The following is a 21,557-nucleotide window of genomic DNA, read 5'->3' as shown; positions in this document are numbered from 1 at the left end:
TACTTCAGGGTTCTTTAGTACAAGTACCCTGTGATATTCATCCAGTTTTTACTGTGCATTGATATATCTGTTTATATACATAGCTTTAGTAATAGTATTGCTAGTCCAGTGCAGTTTTATTGTTTGTCATTATTCCTGCATTGCACATGTGACTGTGTGCATTCCTCCCAACTTTTCTTCTGCTGAAGGAGGGACATCTGCGCGTGCAAAGCGCCCGCCTGCCAAAAAGGGGGCGACCTATGAAAATGCTTTGTCCACTCAGTTACAGCAATTGAATAACTCTTTGGATAAATGTATTCCTGACCCTCGCCCGCCTAAGACTAAACCTAAGAATTCCTCTAAGTGGGCTGTTGCTTCCTCTCAATCCATGCATGTTTCGGATACCTCTTCCGATGAAGATGGCATGTATACTGAGCCCACAGACTCTGATCATGACATTTCTGATGGGGAATCTGTTTTACATGTGGATGTTCCTGATCTATTAGAGGCTATCAGGCTCATTCTTCAGATTGATGATGATCTTGAGCCTGCTACTACATCTAAGAAACCGGACAGGTTCAAACATCAGAAGGTTACTAAATTGATCTTACCTCATTCTGACCACTTGGTTGACATACGTCAGGAATCCTGGGAGAACCTAGGAAAGAAATTCACCCCGCACAAGAACATGCTAACCCGCTATCCCCTTCATAGCCAGATTAAGAGGGGAGCCAGGGCACACTGTACCCCGGGGCCCCCCAGCTGAAGCACACTGACATAACTAACTTTCCCTCAGAAGCAGAACCAGCAAGCCAGAATGCAAGCTGGACAGTATGTGTGACCTGTTATATAATGAGAGCATTTGGGTTTAGAGAGAGATACACACACAGAGTCCTCCTGACTCCTGTCCCTGTGTGTTAGTAGTACAGACACTGCTGCTATTCACGGATTTCATTTTTCTATGTGTAATTTAAGGTTGTTTAAGTTGTCTTTGTTCCACTAAAAGAATATTTAATAAAATAGTTGTCTCTCAATTAGGTGGCGCCATAAACAATCCCCAGGCATTATTAAACTATCAGTTTAAATCTAATCAACACAATTGGTTTAAATTCTATATACACAATCCCTACCTCTCAACATGATCCATTTTAGGAGGTACAAAATACTCTCTACCTTGACTTCCTTCTTAAGTTATTATTGCAATCACCTTGTTAAAAAACCTTTCTTATCAATGAAATAGTTCAGCAAAGGTGACATTAATCATATACAGTATTAATAGAGAAGTCCAGGAGCATTTTGTCCCTCCTGGAATGGGTATGCACAATCTAATATACCCCCCCCCCCCTTTCACCAGGGCCCCCTTGTCTTAAGTGCCCAGGGCACCCCCAAAGGTTAATCCGGCCCTGATCCCCTTGAGGCAGAATTGAGTAAAAATTGGAAAATGCCACTGCCGGTGGATTCGCATCTTCTCTGCTTGACACTACCGTCCCTTCTCTTCAGGAGCCGACGGATAAGCATGTGGAGGGCTGCTTAAAAGCTATCTATACCCTCGCAGGGGCTGTGCATAGGCCCACCATTGCAAGAACAAAAATTGAAAACCTGACCAGTGCGCAATTAGCTGCCTTTGTGAATCGGCTGATGTGGAGCGTCACCTACACTCCAATGACACAATACAACACCACAAAGACCATCAGCCTCGATTCTCTTGGCGCTCAGGATTACAGTCCAAAGGTACTCTGACTCAAGGTTGATATGAGTCATGCACTCGGAACCTTAAAAACACAGAATGAAACCTCATAGGGCAATATATCCAATTCTTCTGTATTAGTACAATGATGGTAAGTGAGGACTCCTACCCCTTGGAGTGGTCTACGTTATAGGTAGACAGAAACCGCGTGTAGTATTTCTAGTGGTACAACCCACACCGGATACTGCATGTATTCATCCTCCAAGAGAAGAGATATTTCCAAAAATAGTATAATACTGTTTTAATAAAATATAATACACAATGTAAGCAAGTAACGGTGATGCTAGCCTCTCACCCGGTGAGTGGTCTACTCCAATCAGGGCAGACAAATGAGCATAAAGATGGAAAATCCAGGCGTCCCTGCAGGCTCCAAAACACACCGGGCTCAAGTCAGGGTCACTGCTTTCTCCCTCCGCCAACGCGTTTCGATACTTCCTGTATCTTCCTCAAGGCATGCCTTGAGGAAGATACAGGAAGTATCGAAACGCTTTGGCGGAGTGAGAAAGCAGTGACCCTGACTTGAGCCCGGTGTGTTTTGGAGCCTGCAGGGACGCCTGGATTTTCCATCTTTATGCTCATTTGTCTGCCCTGATTGGAGTAGACCACTCACCGGGTGAGAGGCTAGCATCACCGTTACTTGTCTTACATTGTGTATTATATTTAATTAAAACAGTATTATACTATTTTTGGAAATATCTCTTCTCTTGGAGGATGAATACATGCAGTATCTGGTGTGGGTTGTACCACTAGAAATACTACACGCGGTTTCTGTCTACCTATAACGTAGACCACTCCAAGGGGTAGGAGTCCTCACTTACCATCATTGTACTAATACAGAAGAATTGGATATATTGCCCTATGAGGTTTCATTCTGTGTTTTTAAGGTTCCGAGTGCATGACTCATATCAACCTTGAGTCAGAGTACCTTTGGACTGTAATCCTGAGCGCCAAGAGAATCGAGGCTGATGGTCTTTGAGGCCCACCATTGCGGCTACTTGGGCCGCAGAAGCTATTGAGGCGTGGGCTCAGGAAATAGAGGCTGAGTTTCCGTCCAATTTTTCTGAACATGCCAGACAATGTCTCTCTTGTATTGTCACGGCATCTCATTACATTAAAGAAGCAGCTCCAGATGCAGGTGTTCTGGCGGCCAAGGCTGCTACGACATCCATTTTGGCTCGCCGTATTCTCTGGTTGCAGTCCTGGTTGGTGGACTTGGACTCTAAGAAAACCCTGGAGGTGCTCCCGTTTAAAGGAAACATCCTCTTTGGTGAGGATCTCAACAAGATTGTCGCTAACTTGGCGTCTGTTAAGACTGCATGTCTACCTAATACTTCTCCTTCTGCCCCGAAGGCTAAGAATACTTCCTTTCGCCTTCCAGGAAAAGCAAAGGGTCAGGCGTACCCGAAACAGTCTCGCACTTCCAAAACCACCAAGCCCAAGCACAATCATGCCTGGGCTGCCCGTCAGCCGACTTCAAAATCTGACAAGCCTGCGGCATGACGGGGCGGGCCTCCCCCTGGGGGATCCCAGGATGGGAGGCAGACTTCTACAGTTCACCCAGGTATGGTTGAAGACCACTTCAGATGCTTGGGTGTGGTAAGTCGTCACTCACGGATACGCTATATCCTTCAAGACACGTCCCCCTCCTCGCTGTTGCCTGACGGACATCCCTTCAGATCACGTGAAGACAACAACTCTCCGTTTAGTGGTACAATCCCTCCTGGACACTGGAGTGGTAGTAGCAGTGCCTCTGGCTCAGAGGGGCAGGGGTACTATTCAATGCTGTTCCTAGTCCCCAAACCGAATGGTTCCTCCCGGCCCATTCTCAACCTCAAATCTTTGAACAAGTTTTGAGGGTCTCCAAGTTTCGTATGGAGACCCTTCACTCTATTGTCCTGGCTTTGGAACCAGGGGACTATATGGTATCCCTGGATATACAGGATGTTTACCTGCATATCCCTATTGCCATGTCACATCAGCAATACATGCGGTTTTCTATAGCCAATTTCCATTACCAATTCCGGGGCTTACTGTTTGGTCTGACCACAGCCCCGCAAATTTTCAATGAGGTCATGGCAGTTTTGACGGCTTCACTACGCCGTCGGGGCATCCGGATCCTGCCGTATCTGGACGATCTGCTGATCCTGGCCAATTCACCAGAAGATCTCCTCCGTCATTTGGATTTGATGGTCCAGTTTCAGCAAGCCCACGGGTGGCTCATCAACTGGAAGAAATCATCCCTGGTCCCTGCCCAGAGCATGGTACATCTGGGAGCGTTGTTGGACACACACAACCAGAGGCTGTTTTTGTTACAGGAGAAAGTCCTGAAGCTTAAGGACAAGATACGTTGCTTCCTCTCTCGTCCGCATGTGTCGATACACTCGGCGATGCAAGTACTAGTCCTCATGGTATCAGCTTTCGACATGGTGGAGTATGCTCAATTTCATTCCCGCCCTCTGCAGAAACTGATTCTTGCCAAGTGGGACGGCCTGCCTCACCGTATCAGGTCTAAAATGATCTCCTTGTCTCCGGAGGTCTGTCTGTCACTGACCTGGTGGCTGCAGGACCATCGATTGAGCAGGGGTCATCCCTTCTGGATCTCCAACTGGGTTCTTCTGATGACGGATGCCAGTCTGAGGGTTTGGGGCGCAGTGTTGGAACTACACTCTCTTCAGAGTCGGTGGACCAGGGAGGAGTCTCTCCTCCCTATAAACATTCTGCAATTGCAGGCTGTATTCAATGCTCTGAAACTGGCCCGGCATCTGGTACTGAACAGGCCTGTTCAAGTACAGTCAGAAAACGCCACCACGGTGGTGTACATAAATCATCAAGGCGGCACTCGAAGCTGCATGGCAATGTTGGAAGTGTCAAAGATTCTTCAATGGGTAAAACGCCATCTGCCAGCCATATCGTCAGTGTTCATTCCGGGAGTCCTCAACTGGGAAGCGGACTTCCTCAGTCATCAGGACGTACACGCCAGAGAGTGGAGCCTTCATCCAGAAGTATTTCAACTCCTAGTGGACAAGTGGGGCCTACCAGATGTAGACCTGATGACGTCTCGACACAATCACAAGGTTCCGGTCTTCGGAGCAAGAACAAGGGATCCTCAAGCGACGTTCGCGGTCTAACTGGCAATTCCATGGAACTTTTGGATTGCCGTACGTGTTCCCTGCGGTGTCACTCCTGCTCAGAGTGGTGAGGAAGTTCAAGTAAGAAGGGGGAATCCTTCTTCCAATAGCTCCAGCGTGGCCCAGACAGCATTGGTTCTCTGACCTACAGGGTATGGTTTCTGAGAAAAATTGCGACTCACTTAGGGTGTTTTACGGATTCAACCTCCCTTTGTTCCACCTGTGGCTCCTTGGGATTAGTTGGTGGTTCAAAAGGCCTTGCAAGAGTCTCCGTTAGTACCTCTTGAATCTGCGGACCTTAAGTGGATTTCCCTCAAGGTCTTGTTTCTGCTGGCTATTGCCTCTGCTAGACGGGTATCAGATTTGGGTGCCTTGTCTTGTAGGTCCCCCTATCTGATTTTTCACCATGACCGGGCGGTTCTTCGAACGCGCCCTGGTTATCTACCTAAGGTGGTGTCTTCTTTCCACCTTAACCAGGAGATTGTGGTTCCGGCCTTTGTCTCTCTGGATTTATCATCCAAAGAGCAGTCTGTGGATGTGGTACGGGCTCTCCGTATCTAAGTTAAGAGGACAGCCTCCGTTAGGAAGTCTGATTCTCTCTTTGTACTGTTTGTTTTTTACAAACGTGGCTGGCCTGCTAACAAGCAGACCTTGGCTAGATGGATTAGAATGATGATTGCACATGCTTATGTACAGGCTGGCCTTCCAGCTCCTGCTACCATCAAAGCCCATTCTACTCAGTCTGTTGGACTTTCTTGGGTGGCCTGCCGTGGTGCGACCCTTGAACAATTGTGCAAGGTGCTACATAGTCCTCAGTGAACACGTTCATAAGGTTCTATGCCTTCGATACTTCCACCTCCCAGGATGCTTCCTTTGGACGCCGAGTTCTTGTGCCCGCTACAGTACATCCCCTCCCATAAGGAACTGCTTTAGGACATCCCCGATGTTATTGCCTGTGGAATACCAGTGTACCCCGCTGCAGAAAATTAGGTTTACGGTAAGAACTTACCCTTGTTAAATCTCTTTTTGCGAGGTACACTGGATTTCACAGGGCGCCCACCCTGACGCACTTAGCTTCTTTGGGTTGGTATGGCATTAACCGCAGATACCTTCTCCTGTCATGAGAATGTGGTGTACATGGCTACTAAGGGCTGTCGTCTCTTTTGCCTGCTACTGCATTGGACTGGTTAACGAAACTGACCTCCTCTGCATGGAGGCGTGATTATAGAGGAGGCGGCGCTGAGCATCTTGGGAACAGTCAAATCTTTTAGCCTGTTGGTGCCTTGGATCAAGAGCCTACTCTACACCCCGATGTTATTCCCTGTGGAATCCAGTGTACCTCACAGAAAGAGCTTTAACATGGGTAAGTTCTTACCATAAATCTCCTTTTTTGTGTGTGTGGGTGTGGGGGGGGGGGGGGGGGGGACCAGTCTTAATATTGACCTAGGCTCCAAAAAATAAGATTTTAAACCTACCGGTAAATCTTTTTCTCCTAGTCCGTAGAGGATGCTGGGGACTCCGTAAGGACCATGGGGTATAGACGGGCTTCGCAGGAGACATGGGCACTCTAAAAACTTTAGATGGGTGTGCACTGGCTCCTCCCTCAATGCCCCTCCTCCAGACCTCAGTTAAAGAACTGTGCCCAGAGGAGACGGACAGTACGAGGAAAGGATTTTTGTTAATCTAAGGGCAAGATACATACCAGCCCACACCATCCACACCGTACAACATGGAACATACAAACCCGTTAACAGTATGAACAAAACAGCATCAGCCAAAGACTGATCTAAACTGTAACATAACCCTTATGTAAGCAATAACTATATACAAGCCTTGCAGAAAATTAGTCCGCACTGGGACAGGCGCCCAGCATCCTCTACGGACTAGGAGAAAAAGATTTACCGGTAGGTTTAAAATCTTATTTTCTCTTATGTCCTAGAGGATGCTGGGGACTCCGTAGGGACCATGGGGATTATACCAAAGCTCCAGACCGGGCGGGAGAGTGCGGATGACTCTGCAGCACCGATTGAGCAAACATGAGGTCCTCATCAGCCAGGGTATCAAACTATTAGAATTTTGCAAAAGTGTTTGAATCCGACCAAGTAGTTGCTCGGCAAAGCTGTAAAGCCGAGACGCCTCGGGCAGCCGCCCAAGAAGAGCCCACCTTCCTAGTGGAATGGGCCTTTACAGAATTAGGCAACGGCAACCCAGCCGTAGAATGAGCCTGCTGAATCGTGTTACAGATCCAGCGAGCAATAGTCTGCTTAGAAGCAGGAGCACCAACTTTGTTGGCAGCATACAGGACAAACAGTGCCTCTGTTTTCCGAACTCGAGCCGTCCTGGCTACATAAATTTTTAAGGCCCTGACTACATCAAGAGACTTGGAATCCTCCAAGTCCCCCGTAGCCACCGGCACCACAATAGGTTGGTTCATATGAAATGACGAAACCACCTTAGGCAGAAATTGAGGACGAGTCCTCAACTCTGCTCTATCCACATGGAAATTCAGATAGGGGCTCTTGTGAGACAAAGCCGCCAATTTGGACACCTGTCTTGCAGACGCCAAGGCCAGCAACATGACCACTTTCCTAGTTAGAAATTTTAATTCCGCCGTTTGAAGAGGTTCAAACCAGTGTGATTTACGGAACTGTAACACCACGTTAAGGTCCCATGGTGCCACTGGGGGCACAAAAGGAGGCTGGATGTGCAGTAATCCCTTTTCAAAAGTCTGGACTTCTGGGAGAGAAGACAATTCCTTCTGAAAGAATATTGATAGGGCCGAAATCTGCACCTTAATGGAGCCTAACTTTAGGCCCATATCCACTCCTGTCTGTAGAAAGTTGAGAAACCGGCCCAGGTGGAAATCTTCCGTAGGAGCCTTCTTGGCTTCACACCAAGATACATATTTCCTCCAGATACGGTGATAATGTTTTGCCGTCACCTCCTTCCTAGCTTTTATCAGAGTAGGGATGACTTCCTCCGGAATACCTGTCCCAGCTAGGATTCGGTGTTCAACCGCCATGCCGTCAAACGTAACCGCGGTAAGTCTTGGAACTCGCAGGGCCCCTGCTGCAACAGGTCCTCCCTGAGAGGAAGAGTCCATGGATCTTCTGTGAGGATCACCTGAAGATCTGAATACCAGGCCCTTCGAGGCCAATCTGGAACAATGAGTATTGTCTGCACTCCTTTTCGTCTTATGATTCTCAATATTTTTGAGATGAGTGGAAGTAGAGGGAACACATAGACCAACTGAAACACCCACGGTGTCACCAGGGCGTCCACTGCTACTGCCTGAGGGTCCCTTGACCTGGCACAATACCTCTGAAGCTTCTTGTTGAGGCGTGACGCCATCATGTCTATTTGAGGAAGTCCCCAATGACTTGTTATCTCTGCAAAAACTTCTTGATGAAGACCCCACTCTCCTGGATGGAGATCGTGTCTGCTGAGGAAGTCTGCTTCCCAGTTGTCCACTCCCGGAATGATATGCTCCTGAGGTAGCTGGCGGTGATCTAGACCAGCGAAACGCGTTGAGCCCTTTTCTCTTCTGACCACGGGCACTGCACCTGCTCTTTTTAACTATCTGGCAAAATACTGGACTTCTAAACTTCCAAGGGTCTTCACCAGTGTCATCCATTTGGAATCTCTGAATCTTCCCCTGCTGCTACTGGACCTCGATCTGCAATTGAGAACCAAGGGGATTTCTTCCTGAGACCATGGTAATATCCATTTCTAAAATTTATTGAGGACACTCTGGAGGACTGAGTCCTAGCCAGCATACAAGCACACCTTGCCCCAAAATTGAAGTGGTCACATGATAATTTGAGAGACTCTCAATTCCTACTTAACATATTACCCTTTGATTATTAGATTATTAGATTTGATGTAATCATTTTTAGACTATTTTTAATAAATGTATGACTAATTTTTTATTGATAAATTTGTTTCCATTCATTATTCGAAATTCAGCCGGCGCCAGTATCCTTCTCCCTGCACTCCCGGAATGAAAACTGCTGACAGAGCGCTTACGTGATTTTCTGCCCAGCGAAGAATCCTGGTGGCTTCCGCCATTGCCACTATGCTCCTTGTCCCGCCTTGTCGGTTTACATGAGCCACGGCTGTGACCTTGTCTGATTGAATCAGAACGGGTAGGTCGCGAAGAAGATTCTCCGCTTGTCGTAGGCCGTTGTATATGGCCCTCAATTCCAGCACGTTGATGTGTAGACAAGCCTCCTGGCTTGACCATAGTCCCTGAATGTTTCTTCCTTGTGTGACTGCTTCTCATCCTCGGAGGCTCACGTTCGTGGTCACCAGAACCCAGTCTTGAATGCCGAACCTGCGACCCTCTATAAGGTGAGCACTCTGCAGCCACCACAGGAGAGACACCCTGGCCCTGGGGGACAGGCTTGTTTTCTGATGTATTTGCAGATGGGACCCCGACCACTTGTCCAGAAGGTCCCACTGAAATGTCCTCGCATGGAACCTGCCGAAGGGGATGGCCTCGTAGGCCGCCACCATTTTTCTCGGAACGCGAGTGCATTGATGAACTGACACTCTTTTTGGTTTTAGCAGGTCTCTGACCATGTTCTGGAATTCCTGGGCTTTTTCCATTGGGAGAAAAACCCTCTTCAGTTCCGTGTCCAGAATCATGCCTAAGAATGATAGCCGAGTCGTTGGAATCAGCTGTGACTTTGGTAGATTTAGGATCCAGCCGTGTTGCTGCAGCACTTTCAGGGAGAGCGACACGCTGTTCATCAATTGATCTCTCGATCTCGCTTTTATCAGGAGATCGTCCAAGTATGGGATAATTGTGACTCCTTGTTTGCGCAGGAGCACCATAATTTCCGCCATCACCTTGGTGAACATCCTCGGGGCCGTGGAAAGCCCAAACGGCAACGTCTGAAACTGGTAATGACAGTCCTGTACAGCGAATCTCAGGTACGCCTGATGAGGGGGATAAATGGGGACATGAAGGTATGCATCCTTTATGTCTAGTGATACCATAAAATCCCCCCCTTCCAGGCTGGAGATCACTGCCCGGAGAGATTCCATCTTGAATTTGAACTTTTTCAAATATAGGTTTAGGGATTTTAGATTCAGAATGGGCCTGACCGAGCGATCCGGCTTCGGGACCACAAATAGGGTTGAATAGTACCCTTTCTCCTGTTGCATTAGGGGAACCTTGATAGCCACTTGCTGTTGACACAGCTTTTGTATGGCAGCTGAAACTGTTTCCCTCTCTGGGGGAGAAGCTGGCAAAGCCGATTTGAAAAATCGGCGAGGAGGCACTTCTTCGAATTCCAGTTTGTAGCCCTTGGATACAATTTCTATCGCCCAAGGATCCAAATCCGACAGAACCCAGACCTGGCTGAATATTCGAAGACGTGCCCCCACCGGCGCGGACTCCGTCAGTGGAGCCCCAGCATCATGCGGTGGATTGTGTAGAAGCCGGGGAGGACTTTTGTTCCTGGGAACTAGCCGTAGCAGGCGTTCTTTTCCCTCTCCCCTTACCTCTGGCGAGGAAGGAAGAGCCCCGGCCCCTTCGGGACTTATGCGACCGAAAGGACTGCATCTGATATTGAGGAGTTTTCTTTTGCTGAGGGGTAACGTAAGGCAAAAAAGAAGACTTACCCGCGGTAGCTGTGGAAACCAGGTCCGCGAGGCCCTCCCCAAATAAAACCTCACCCTTGTAAGGTAAAGTTTCCATATGTCTTTTTGAATCGGCATCACCCGTCCATTGGTGGGTCCACAGGGACCGTCCAGCCGAAATCGCCATGGCATTGGCTCTTGAGCCCAACAGCCCAATGTCTCTCGCAGCCTGTCTCATATATAACGCTGCGTCTTTTAAGTGACCCAAGGTCAATAAAATGGTATCCTTATCTAGGGCGTCAATTTCAGATGACAAGTTATCTGCCCATGCTGCAATTGCACTACCCACCCATGCCGACGCTACTGCCGGTCTGAGCAAGGCACCCGTATGTATATAAATCGATTACAAGGTAGTTTCCTGTCTGCGATCAGCAGGATCCTTGAGGGCTGCCGTGTCCGGGGACGGTAGTGCAACCTTTTTGGACAAGCGCGTTAACGCCTTGTCCACCGTGGGCGAGGATTCCCACCGTAACCTATCCTGTGAGGGGAAAAGATACGCCATAATAATTCTCTTGGGAATCTGCAGTTTCTTGTCTGGAGTTTCCCAAGTTTTTTCAAATAAGGCGTTTAGCTCATGAGATGGGGGAAACGTTACCTCAGGTTTCTTTTCTTTAAACATGCAAACCCTCGTGTCAGGAACAGAGGGGTCCTCTGTGATATGTAAAATATCTTTGATTGCAATAATCATATATTGAATAGTCTTGGCCACCCTTGGGTCTAACCTCCCCTCATCATGGTCGACACTGGAGTCAGAATCCGTGTCGGTATCAGTGTCTGCTGTCTGGGAAAGGGGACGTTTTTGAGACCCCGAAGGGCCCTGTGACACAGTCAAAGCCATGGATTGACTCCCTGCTTTTTCCCTGGACTCTGCTTTGTCCAATCTTTTATGTAATAAGGTCACATTTGCAGTTAAAACATTCCACATATCCAACCAATCCGGTGTCGGCGGTGCCGACGGAGACACCACAATCATCTGCTCCACCTCCTCCCTAGACGAGCCTTCCGCTTCAGACATGCCGACACACACACTAGGATATATAAATATGGAGACAGTCTCCAAATAAGGCCCTTTGGAGAGACATAGAGAGAGTATGTCAGCACACACCCAGCGCCACTGGACACTGGAACAAAATCCCAGTCTGTACAGTGCTTTTATATAATAATAATAATACACTCACTGCGCCAATAAAATGTACCCCCCCCTCGTTTTTGCCCTCTGTACTTGCTCAGCAGGGGAGAGTCCGGGGAGCAGCTTCTCTGCAGCGTGCTGTGAAGAAGATGGCGCTGGTTAGTGCTGGAGGATCAAGCTCCGCCCCCTCGATGGCGGGCTTCGGTCCCGCTCAAATCTTTATACTGGCGTTTTTTTTTAAATATACTGCCTCCGCAGTATATAATGTACTAGCCAGTGTCCCTTGAGGTTTTTATTGCTGCCCAGGGTGCCCCCCCTGCGCCCTGCACCCTTACAGTGCCCGCTGTGTGTGTGTGGGAGCAATGGCGCGCAGCGTTACCGCTGCGCGGTACCTCAGTGAAGATCTGAAGTCTTCTGCCGCCTGTGAAGTCTTCTTTCTTCTTCTTATACTCACCCGGCTTCTATCTTCCGGCTCTGTGAGGAGGACGGTGGCGCGGCTCCGGGACGAACAGCGAGGACGACACCTGTGTTCTGACCCTCTGGAGCTAATGGTGTCCAGTAGCCTAAGAAGCAAAGCCTATCAGTTAAGTAGGTCTGCTTCACTCCCCTCAGTCCCACGATGCAGGGAGCCTGTTGCCAGCAGTGCTCCCTGAAAATAAAAAACCTAACAAAAAGTATTTTCAGAGAAACTCAGTAGAGCTCCCCTGCAGTGCATCCAGTCTCCTCTGGGCACAGGATCTAACTGGGGTCTGGAGGAGGGACATAGAGGGAGGAGCCAGTGCATACCCATCTAAAGTCTTTAGAGTGCCCATGTCTCCTGCGGAGCCAGTCTATACCCCATGGTCCTTACGGAGTCCCCAGCATCCTCTAGGACGTAAGAGAAACCCTAGTTCATTAATTGTGAGTGTAGGGGATGCCCAGTTTTCTAATGGAATGGACATGGTTAAAAAAAAATTATTATTCACATTGTGTGATGTATCAATATACAGTATATAGTATTGCGGAAAATGTATTAGGCTGACAACTGTTTGAAACTTAATCACTTTGCTGGGATACAGCTTGTCTATAATACAGCCCAGAGGTGTCACATCTCCTTTGATGCAGGGGAAAGAGTTTACTTGGAGAAATCCTCAGAGACACTATGGCCGGAAAGGTGTGACCTGGCCTTCCTGAAGCATATTGTAAAAACTAGTCCAGGCTGATTACAAGACCAGATATTCAAGCTTCAAACAGCAATGTAGATAAAAGCATCAGTCCCTGCTTGAATGACCCAGAGACCACAGAGCGCAATCTTACACCCACTCCTTTCCAGCTTTGGGAGGGTTAAGATACCTCCAAAGGGGAAGGGGGGGGGGGCAAGAAGGGACTGCAGTGGGTTTAAATATGAGAAACATACAATGCAAACTGTTCATTGTCATAAGGTGGATCAAGTGAGAGACTTGATCCTAAAATGATACCATGTGATCTGAAGAGGTCTCACTTCCCCTGCGTTCTACACTGCAGGTGACCTGAACATTGTGTTTTCTTCTCCTTATTTTATTTTTTTTAAATTTACTTGTGTTACTATATAAACGCTTACATTCTTGTAACTTTTTTTTTTTTTTAGCTATAAGCTTAGAAGATATTTTTGAATTAAATACCATAATTTTAGTTCTGGTTCTGTGTTATCTGACCCAAGACCCCAAGCGGCCCATGTTACCTATTTTTAACTATAAATAATTATGTGTGTGGGTGACAGCTGAAGCTTGCCCTGGGCATGTCTCAAAAAATCACTTCAGCTGGTGGCAGTGACCATGTTGATTAACCACACATGCTGAGGTAACCAGAAAGTGTCACGGGCAGCGATTCACGGATGTATATCTGTAGGATTAGCGCACCGGGAGGTGTGACAAACTGATGAACAGCGATGGGAGATCTAAAAAAGTTATTTTCATTTAGAAAACTTAAGTGAATGAGGTAGTAACTCTGATAGAGGAGCCCAAATTCACAAGATACCAGAACTCATAGTTTATATTAGTAAAAGTCACGCAGTGAAAACAATTTCTGTTCCCCATCCCTGGCCTATATTTACTAATATTCGTGTTTGAGTCAGTTTGTGTAGTGTTTTAACTTGTTTTGTATCGGGTGCATTTTCATACAACTTTTTGAAACTATATACGCCAAGTTACGAAGCAGTCGACTTTATGGTTTTCGTGTTTTCCGATGTCGATGCCAGTCATTTTTTTTGCACATTTACGGCCATCATTGTCATTTGCGTACGTGTTTTTGTTGTTTTTGCTGGTTTATTTTCTAAGTTAAACGCGGCAGGGATTTTTTTTAAACCCCGGCCGCATTTTCACTTTTAGTTTCGTTTGTCATCCCCGTTCATGATTGGTTGTGTTTCAGATGTAGGAGTGTCTGTGCACAACCATATAAATACGCCCCAAACCGTCCGCACCTCGTGGGTTTAGTTAGTGGTGAGGAGGGAGGTTCTGCTGTGGAGGTAGGTGAGTTTTTGGTTTGGTGAGGAGTGTTGTTTGCGATTTCTGAGTGTAGTATTGTGTTTGAAAGTAGTCTTGTCATTCTTGTAGTCTTGTTTTTGTGGTTTTGTCTAATTTTTGGTCCAAGTATTTTTTATTTATAGTCCCGTGTGTGTGTGTGTGTGTGTGTGTGTGTGTGTGTGTGTGTGTGTGTGTGTGTGTGTGTGTGTGATTTGTGCAGTGGTAGTGGACGAGTGTGTTGTTTGTCTTTTTATTTTCCTGTGTTAAGTGTTTAGACACAATTATGTGTGACTCAGAGGTGGGTGAGGTGGAGGGTGTGAGTGAGGGGGAGGAGGTTGGTCAGGTGGAGGAGGTGAGTGTGAGTGAGGTTAGTGAGGTGGGTGAGGTTGCTGCAGCAGCCTCAAGTGACAGTGATAGTGACAGTCAGAGTGCTCTGCAGCCACGCACCACTACTAAGACTGGGCAGAATGTCAAGTTTAGTTATGCAGAAAATGTGGCATTGGTGCGGGAGCTGATGAAGTATCAGCGGCAGCTATTTCGGCCTGAGTCCGCCAAGGTGCCAACACGGAAGAAGACGGTGTTGTGGGCGAAAGTTGTTGCTGCTGTCAATAGTGAGGGGGTGGTCAAGCGGATGGAGGACACGAGCCGCAAACGGTACTATGACATAAAGCGACGTGTCAAGTCCAAAATGGCCAAGGAGGCGAAGTCGGCTCGAAAAACCGGTGGTGGCCAGCCCTATATTGCAAGATATCTGGAGTATGAGGAGCCCATGTGGAGTGTAATACCTCCTGAAGTAGTCTCAGCAACCCATGTCCTGGATTCAGATAGGCCCAGGAAGAATGGTGAGCATGTGTATTTGCATTAACATTCTATGACCTTTTTTTTATTTTTTCAAATGTGTGTCATGTGACGTTGCATATTACTCCCATCTTCAAGTGTGTGTCAGCAAATACATTTTTTTTGGTAATGTTTTCTACAAAAGCCAATGTAACATCTTACTTTATTGTATGTCATGTGTTTTTTTTCTGTATATTTTCCATGTGTAGTTTGGACTTGGGGTGTCATTGAATTGTCCAGCAATAATGTATTCCTTTTGCACATTTTTAAGTTTTTAATTTGGACTATGTTTTATATTTAGGTTATCCATGTGCAATTTTGCTAAAACAGTGGTTGTCATGTTAGAGGCTGGAGTAGTGGAAAGTGGTTTGGAAACCACTTACATGTGTAATGTCTTTATTACTGAATGTAATATTTTTTTTTTTTTAAACCCACTATTTGTTTGTTCAGTTTGAGTCTGTATTTGTACCCTGACACAACACTGCAGTCTAAATTTTTTTATATATATATTTTTGGGGGGTTTTATTTTTGGTTGGCTCATATAGTGGTAATGTGTGTTTGGAGTGCCACATCACAGAGCAATTTCTATATTGCATATGTAATATTTTTCCTTCATTACAAAATGAAGATGTGTGTGTTTTTGGTTGTTAGTGTATGTATTTGTACTTGTGTCCTATGTCTGTGTCCTGTACATGTTTTCCTGTGTTGCACTTTCCATAGTGCATATGGCTATTGGACAATGTTTATTGTTTATGTAGTGGTTTTTTTGTTTACGGTCCTTATGTTTTTATTCCAAAAAAAACAAGCATTTTTTTAAAGAATTAATGTTTATAAGCATGTATCAACAATAGCATGAATACATGATTTTTTATTTTGGTTTTACAGTGTTGGAAAAAAGCAGTACTGGTCGTCCTACAGTAACTCCCATGACATCTGATGATGATGACGCTGCGGAAGCAGGTAAAGTGTCCATTGTAGTAAAGGGTATGTTTGTAAAGGAATGGCCATAAACAAATTTAACTTTCAATAATAGGTCCATCAAAAGAAGTCTGGAGCAGCAGAAGTGGGACTTCTGTAACACACCATCAAAAAAAACATGTGGCAGCAAAGAAAGCAAGGTCTGATGTCCAGGGCCAACCACAGCAGGCTACCCCGCCATGAAGATTATTGACAGTATGTTCGGTCCCCCCACTCCCAATTTTGGACACACCTCCAAGACGTGAACCACACTCCCCTCATCTTGATTGTGAGTATCAAACTGAAATAAATTTAAGAAATTTCAGATCTAAATAAAACTTTTACTTAAACGCATTAAGTCAAAACACATTAAAATCTGATATACTTACCGAAGTCAGTAAAACATGAAATGGAATCCTAGCAAAATGGCCTTGTCCACATCCTGTAAAGATATGTTTGTCCACTTCAGCCATACAGTAGCACATTGTGTGTAAGATGCTGCAACAGAAACTCATGTTTAATTTTTGAAAATAGTACGGTAGTTTAACAAATTTTCACATGTGTGTTTGACCTAACATTGCCAAATACATATAAAAACATTACTATGTTTGTTTTTGAAAAAATATAAGGTAACACATTATGGATTTCAAAGTGTTTTTATGGTGGAGAATGTGTGATCTACAATAAAACTAATGTGTTTGCTTTCACAATGAAGTAACCAGACACATTTGCCACAAACAGGCATATGTATGTATTTAAGTTATGAGTGATGATGTTGCTAGGCAGGATATCTGAAAGCAACAGTCAATGACATGTGTTCCATGTGTAGTGATTTGTTATAATTTATCAAACATATGGATAGCTAATGGATATTATTTCTAAATTTCTGCTTCTAGTCCTGGTAACAGCATCCCTCCGCAACAACAGCAAACAAGCAGCAGTTCTGGTATGACTACTCCAAATATCACGCCAGTGTCATCACCACCAAGACGCTCCACCAGAGCACACCAACATGACAGTGGTAAAGGCAAAGGGCAGGACAAGCAGCCACCCAAAAAAAATGAACAAATAAACCTCACATTTTTTATTTCAGAGAAGTAAATCAAAATACTTAGTAATTATATGTTTGTCAAAATAGATATAACACTTAGCTCCTTGACAATTTGTACAACATCATTAATTATAAGTGGTACAAACAACATAAAATTTGTACGTACATTTATTCTTTACCATCTTTGAATTTTTTTGGAGGAGGGAAATGTTTGACCTGCACATAGATGTTAGCAGGAAGTAACCAGACCACTTGATTTTTTTCTAATCATTACTCTTTCTAGATTCCAATCAATCTCATATCCTGCAGACACAATAATTGGCAGCCAGGCAGAATGTCTTTAGCATGCAGTAACCAGACCACTTGATTTTTTTCTAATCATTACTCTTTCTAGATTCCAATCAATCTTATATTCTGCAGCCAATACAAATTACAATGTGATTGTTAACTATTTTACCTTTCTTCTCTATACAACATTACAAGAATAACACAATTGAGTTGGCTAAAAAGGTTTTAATATGTTGTGATTGAATTTAGATAATTCAGTGCCAAAATTAATGTCATTATTGTTGGGCCATGTTTGTGTGTGTTAAAAATGAGTAATCAGTTTCTTACACATGATGCAGAAACAAAGAAATTTGACTTTTTACAAAAAAAATAATAATGTGTATAATAATGTATATATGTGGCAAACTGTATTTACTTACAAATCAGCAAGTTTACTGCAACAAACATTACGAAATAAATTATTTTGGATGAGACTAAGTTTGTGTCCCTTAAATACGATGGAGCATCACACGTAGGGACACATGTATTCCTCAAGACTAACATATTATATGTGGAGGAGTGTTTAATTAGGACACAGGTTCTCAAACTCGGACCTCAGGACCCCACACAGTGCATGTTTTGCAGGTCTCCTCACAGAATCACGTGACATAATTAGCTCCACCTGTGAACCTTTTAAAATGTGTCTGTGAGTAATTCATACACCTGTGCTTCTACTGGGTTACCTGCAAAACATGCACTGTGTGGGGTCCTGAGGGCCGAGTTTGAGAACCTGTGCATTAGGACGTTACACACAATCATAAAGTAAAATACAAAATAAATTACTATGTGGCTGTGTGCTTGTAATAAATTTACAATCCAAGTTTATTAACACTTATCCAGACTTCATGCATACAACTCATAATCTGTTGTTTTGAGTTTTTAAATTAACACAATACACATGCTTCATTTGTATAGCATAAAGCGAGGGTATGTTTGTATGTCTCAAGGAGACAGACACATTCTGAGTAATGGTTTTTATTTGAAAAATGGGCCAACATATATTTAGCCTTACACAACAAACGAAAGAAGCAAACAAAACTTACCTTAAAAATAACGATTTATGAGGTCTTGCCTAACCTGCCTCCCTACATCTGTACTCCAAGTATCACCAGATGTCTCTGCTTGCTGGCTGCTTTCTTCATCCTCCTCCTCCTCAACATGTGGCAGATGTTGTTGCAAACACATTGTCACGGTTCGGCGGATCGGGTTCCGGGACCAGCGGTACTTACCTGTCCAGACGCTCTGGCGCGGTCCCTCTGGTGGGGGTGTGGGCTGCTGGCGAGGGGCACGACTTGCAGGCATATCTGGGAGGAGAGGTCTCAGAGGCAGCAGCAAACGTTTGTGCAGCTTCCAGCTGCAGAGGTATGGGATGGGCGTCGCCGCCTTGGAAGGATCAGCTAATCTAAAACACTCAGTCACCTGCAAGGTTTGCAAAACCAATGGGAAACAGTCTGCAGGTATAAATCTGGGGAATTCTGTGTAAGAAATCGCCAGTGCAACGTCTCTGTGTGTGTGTGTGTGTGTGTGTGTGTGTGTGTGTGTGTGTGTGTGTGTGTGTCAATCTGCGCTCCACAGCCTTGAATCTGCAGCATTCTGTTCCAGTTTCTCTGCAAGTTCCTAGAATTCCAGGCTTCTTCACTTCACTGACTGAATCCTCAGTTCTCAGCTCCAGCATAATCCTCTCAGAAGTCCTATGAAAAAGACTTTTATCCAGCCTGCCCGGTTTATCCTGTGGAAAGCTACCGACACCGAAACCCAAACCACAACTCCGGATATTCAAAATCCAAGCCCCGTGACAGTTTGCACTGACCCAATGGATCCAGAGGGAGCGCAAGGTTCCGGTACGGACCTTCTACAGAGTATAGCTTCTCGTCTCGGGAGTCTGGAGGAGTCCCAGCGTCAGTTGGCGCAATTTTTTCAAGGTATATCTACTTGGCAAGATTCCATGCAGGTCGACATCGCCAACATGGCCGCCAGTCGACGAACTGAACCTCAACAAGTTGCACCTCCTCCAGTGCCGATGGTTGCGTCACCCTCTTCCTTACGCTTACCCACGCCCACCAAGTTCGACGGGAACCCGAAGATGTGTTGTGGGTTCTTGAATCAGTGTGAGATTAATTTCTCTCTGCAGCCTTTCAACTTCCCGTCCAAGAAAGCTAAAGTTGCTTATATAGTATCTCTCCTGGCAAGCTCTGCTCTGGACTGGGTGTCACCTCTGTGGGAAAGAGCCGATCCCCTACTTGATAATTACTCTGAATTCCTAGTCTCCTGCCGGACGATTTTTGACGAACCCGGAAGGACCACATCGGCTTCTATTGAGATAATGCGTCTCCGGCAAGGGAACCGGACCGTCGGTCAGTACGCAGTACAGTTTCAGACCTATGCCTCTGAACTCCGGTGGAACGAGGAAGCATTAGTAGCCGCCTTCTGGAGTGGTCTAGCAGAGAAAATTAAGGATAAACTGGCTACTAGGGATTTACCACCCAAGTTGGACGATCTAATTTCCCTGTGTACCAAGGTGGATCTTCGCTTCTGAGAGCGACAATTGGAAAAAAATCGAGGGGAACGTCCGAGATTCCGTCCTCTGCCACCTCCTTCTACCTCTCCACCTGAGGTGACTCAAGGCAAGCCTATGCAAGTTAATAGGGTTCGTCTCACGCCTGAGTTACGTCAAAGGAGACGCAGGGAGAACTTGTGTCTGTATTGCGGAGCTTCCGGCCACTTGGTGGCTTCCTGCACTCAGCGTCCGGGAAACTAGACCTCCTAACCAGCCATGGAGACACTAGGTTAGGAGTGTTGAATTCGTCTCCATCTCACTCTGAACCAGCCTTTGAAGTTACCTTGACCTTGCCGCAGGGTCCTAAAAATTTCCATTCTCTTCTAGATTCGGGAGCCGCTGGGAATTTCGTCACAACAGATGTGGTGCAGCAATTTCAGATACCTACAGTCAAGCTTCCTCGTCCGATTTCTCTTTCCGCTGTGGACGGTAGCAGAATATCCAGTGGAATTGTCACCCAACAGACTCTCCCTCTTCAGTTATGTGTAGGAGCACTCCATAAGGAGTTACTTAATTTCTTAGTTATTCCAAAGGTTACTCATGATATTGTTTTAGGGCTTCCTTGGCTCCAGAGGCACAACCCAAGAATTAATTGGGAAAACATGCAAGTTTTGGCTTGGGGAGAGACCTGTTCCCGTTCCTGTCTTCCTTGTATCAAACCTCTGAATAAATGCAACCTGGAATCTCATCCTCTAATTCCGCCTCAGTATTCTTCTTATTCCGATGTCTTTAGCAAGCAAGCAGCAGAGGTTCTTCCTCCTCACAGATCCTGGGACTGTCCTATTGATCTTCTACCTGGGAAAACACCTCCTAGGGGGCGAGTATACCCTCTCTCGGCTCCTGAGACAGAATCCATGTCAGAGTACATTAAGGAAAATCTGGCCAGAGGGTTCATCCGGCCTTCCACGTCCCCGGCCGGTGCAGGGTTTTTCTTTGTACAGAAAAAAGATGGAGGTCTTCGCCCTTGCATCGATTACCGGGGTTTAAATGAAATAACAATCAAAAATCGTTACCCATTACCCCTGATCTCGGAGCTTTTTGATCGAGTTAAGGGTGCTTCAATCTTCTCCAAATTAGATCTCAGGGGAGCATATAATCTGATCCGGATTAGAGCGGGTGATGAGTGGAAAACGGCCTTTAACACTCGAGATGGGCATTTCGAGTATCAAGTTATGCCCTTTGGCCTTAGTAATGCGCCAGCTGTTTTCCAGAACTTTGTGAATGAAATCTTCAGAGATCTACTGTATAAATCGGTCGTAGTTTATCTAGATGACATCTTGATTTTCTCATCCTCTATGAAAGACCATCGTTTGCAAGTTCAAGAGGTGCTTAAGAGACTGCGGCAACACCACTTATACTGCAAGCTTGAAAAATGTGTTTTTGAACACCCTTCTATGCCTTTCCTGGGGTACATAATTTCAGGCTCTGGGTTGGAGATGGACCCAGCCAAGGTACAAGCGATCCTCAATTGGCCCAAACCCAACACTCTTAAATCTATACAGCGATTCTTGGGCTTTGCAAACTTCTATCGAAGATTTATCAAGGGATTCTCTGCTATAGTGGCTCCTATCACCGCTCTTACCCGGAAGGAGACTACTCCTAGGGAATGGTCACCAGCGGCTGAAGCAGCATTCCTACACTTGAAACAGGCCTTCACTATGGCTCCGGTTCTAAGGCAATCTGATACCAACAAAGCCTTTGTATTGGAGGTTGACGCTT

General features: G+C 45.7%; 1 long non-coding RNA gene across 1 annotated transcript in view; it reads left to right on the top strand.

Annotated features, from left to right (window-relative positions):
* The window catches only part of LOC135054939 (uncharacterized), a 299,005-nt gene extending 281,321 nt beyond the window's left edge, over positions 1–17,684 (top strand). Inside the window, exons 5-7 of the long non-coding RNA XR_010243600.1 lie at positions 15,832–15,906; positions 15,980–16,192; positions 16,800–17,684. This is a non-coding gene — a long non-coding RNA (uncharacterized LOC135054939). The remainder of the gene's footprint in view (positions 1–15,831; positions 15,907–15,979; positions 16,193–16,799) is intronic.
* Positions 17,685–21,557: the final 3,873 nt, after the last annotated feature.

Source organism: Pseudophryne corroboree, chromosome 3, assembly GCF_028390025.1.
Source record: "Pseudophryne corroboree isolate aPseCor3 chromosome 3, aPseCor3.hap2, whole genome shotgun sequence".
Lineage (NCBI taxonomy): Eukaryota > Metazoa > Chordata > Amphibia > Anura > Myobatrachidae > Pseudophryne > Pseudophryne corroboree.
Note: the sequence above shows the minus strand (reverse complement) of the source record. Positions and strands in the feature narration are given on the sequence as shown.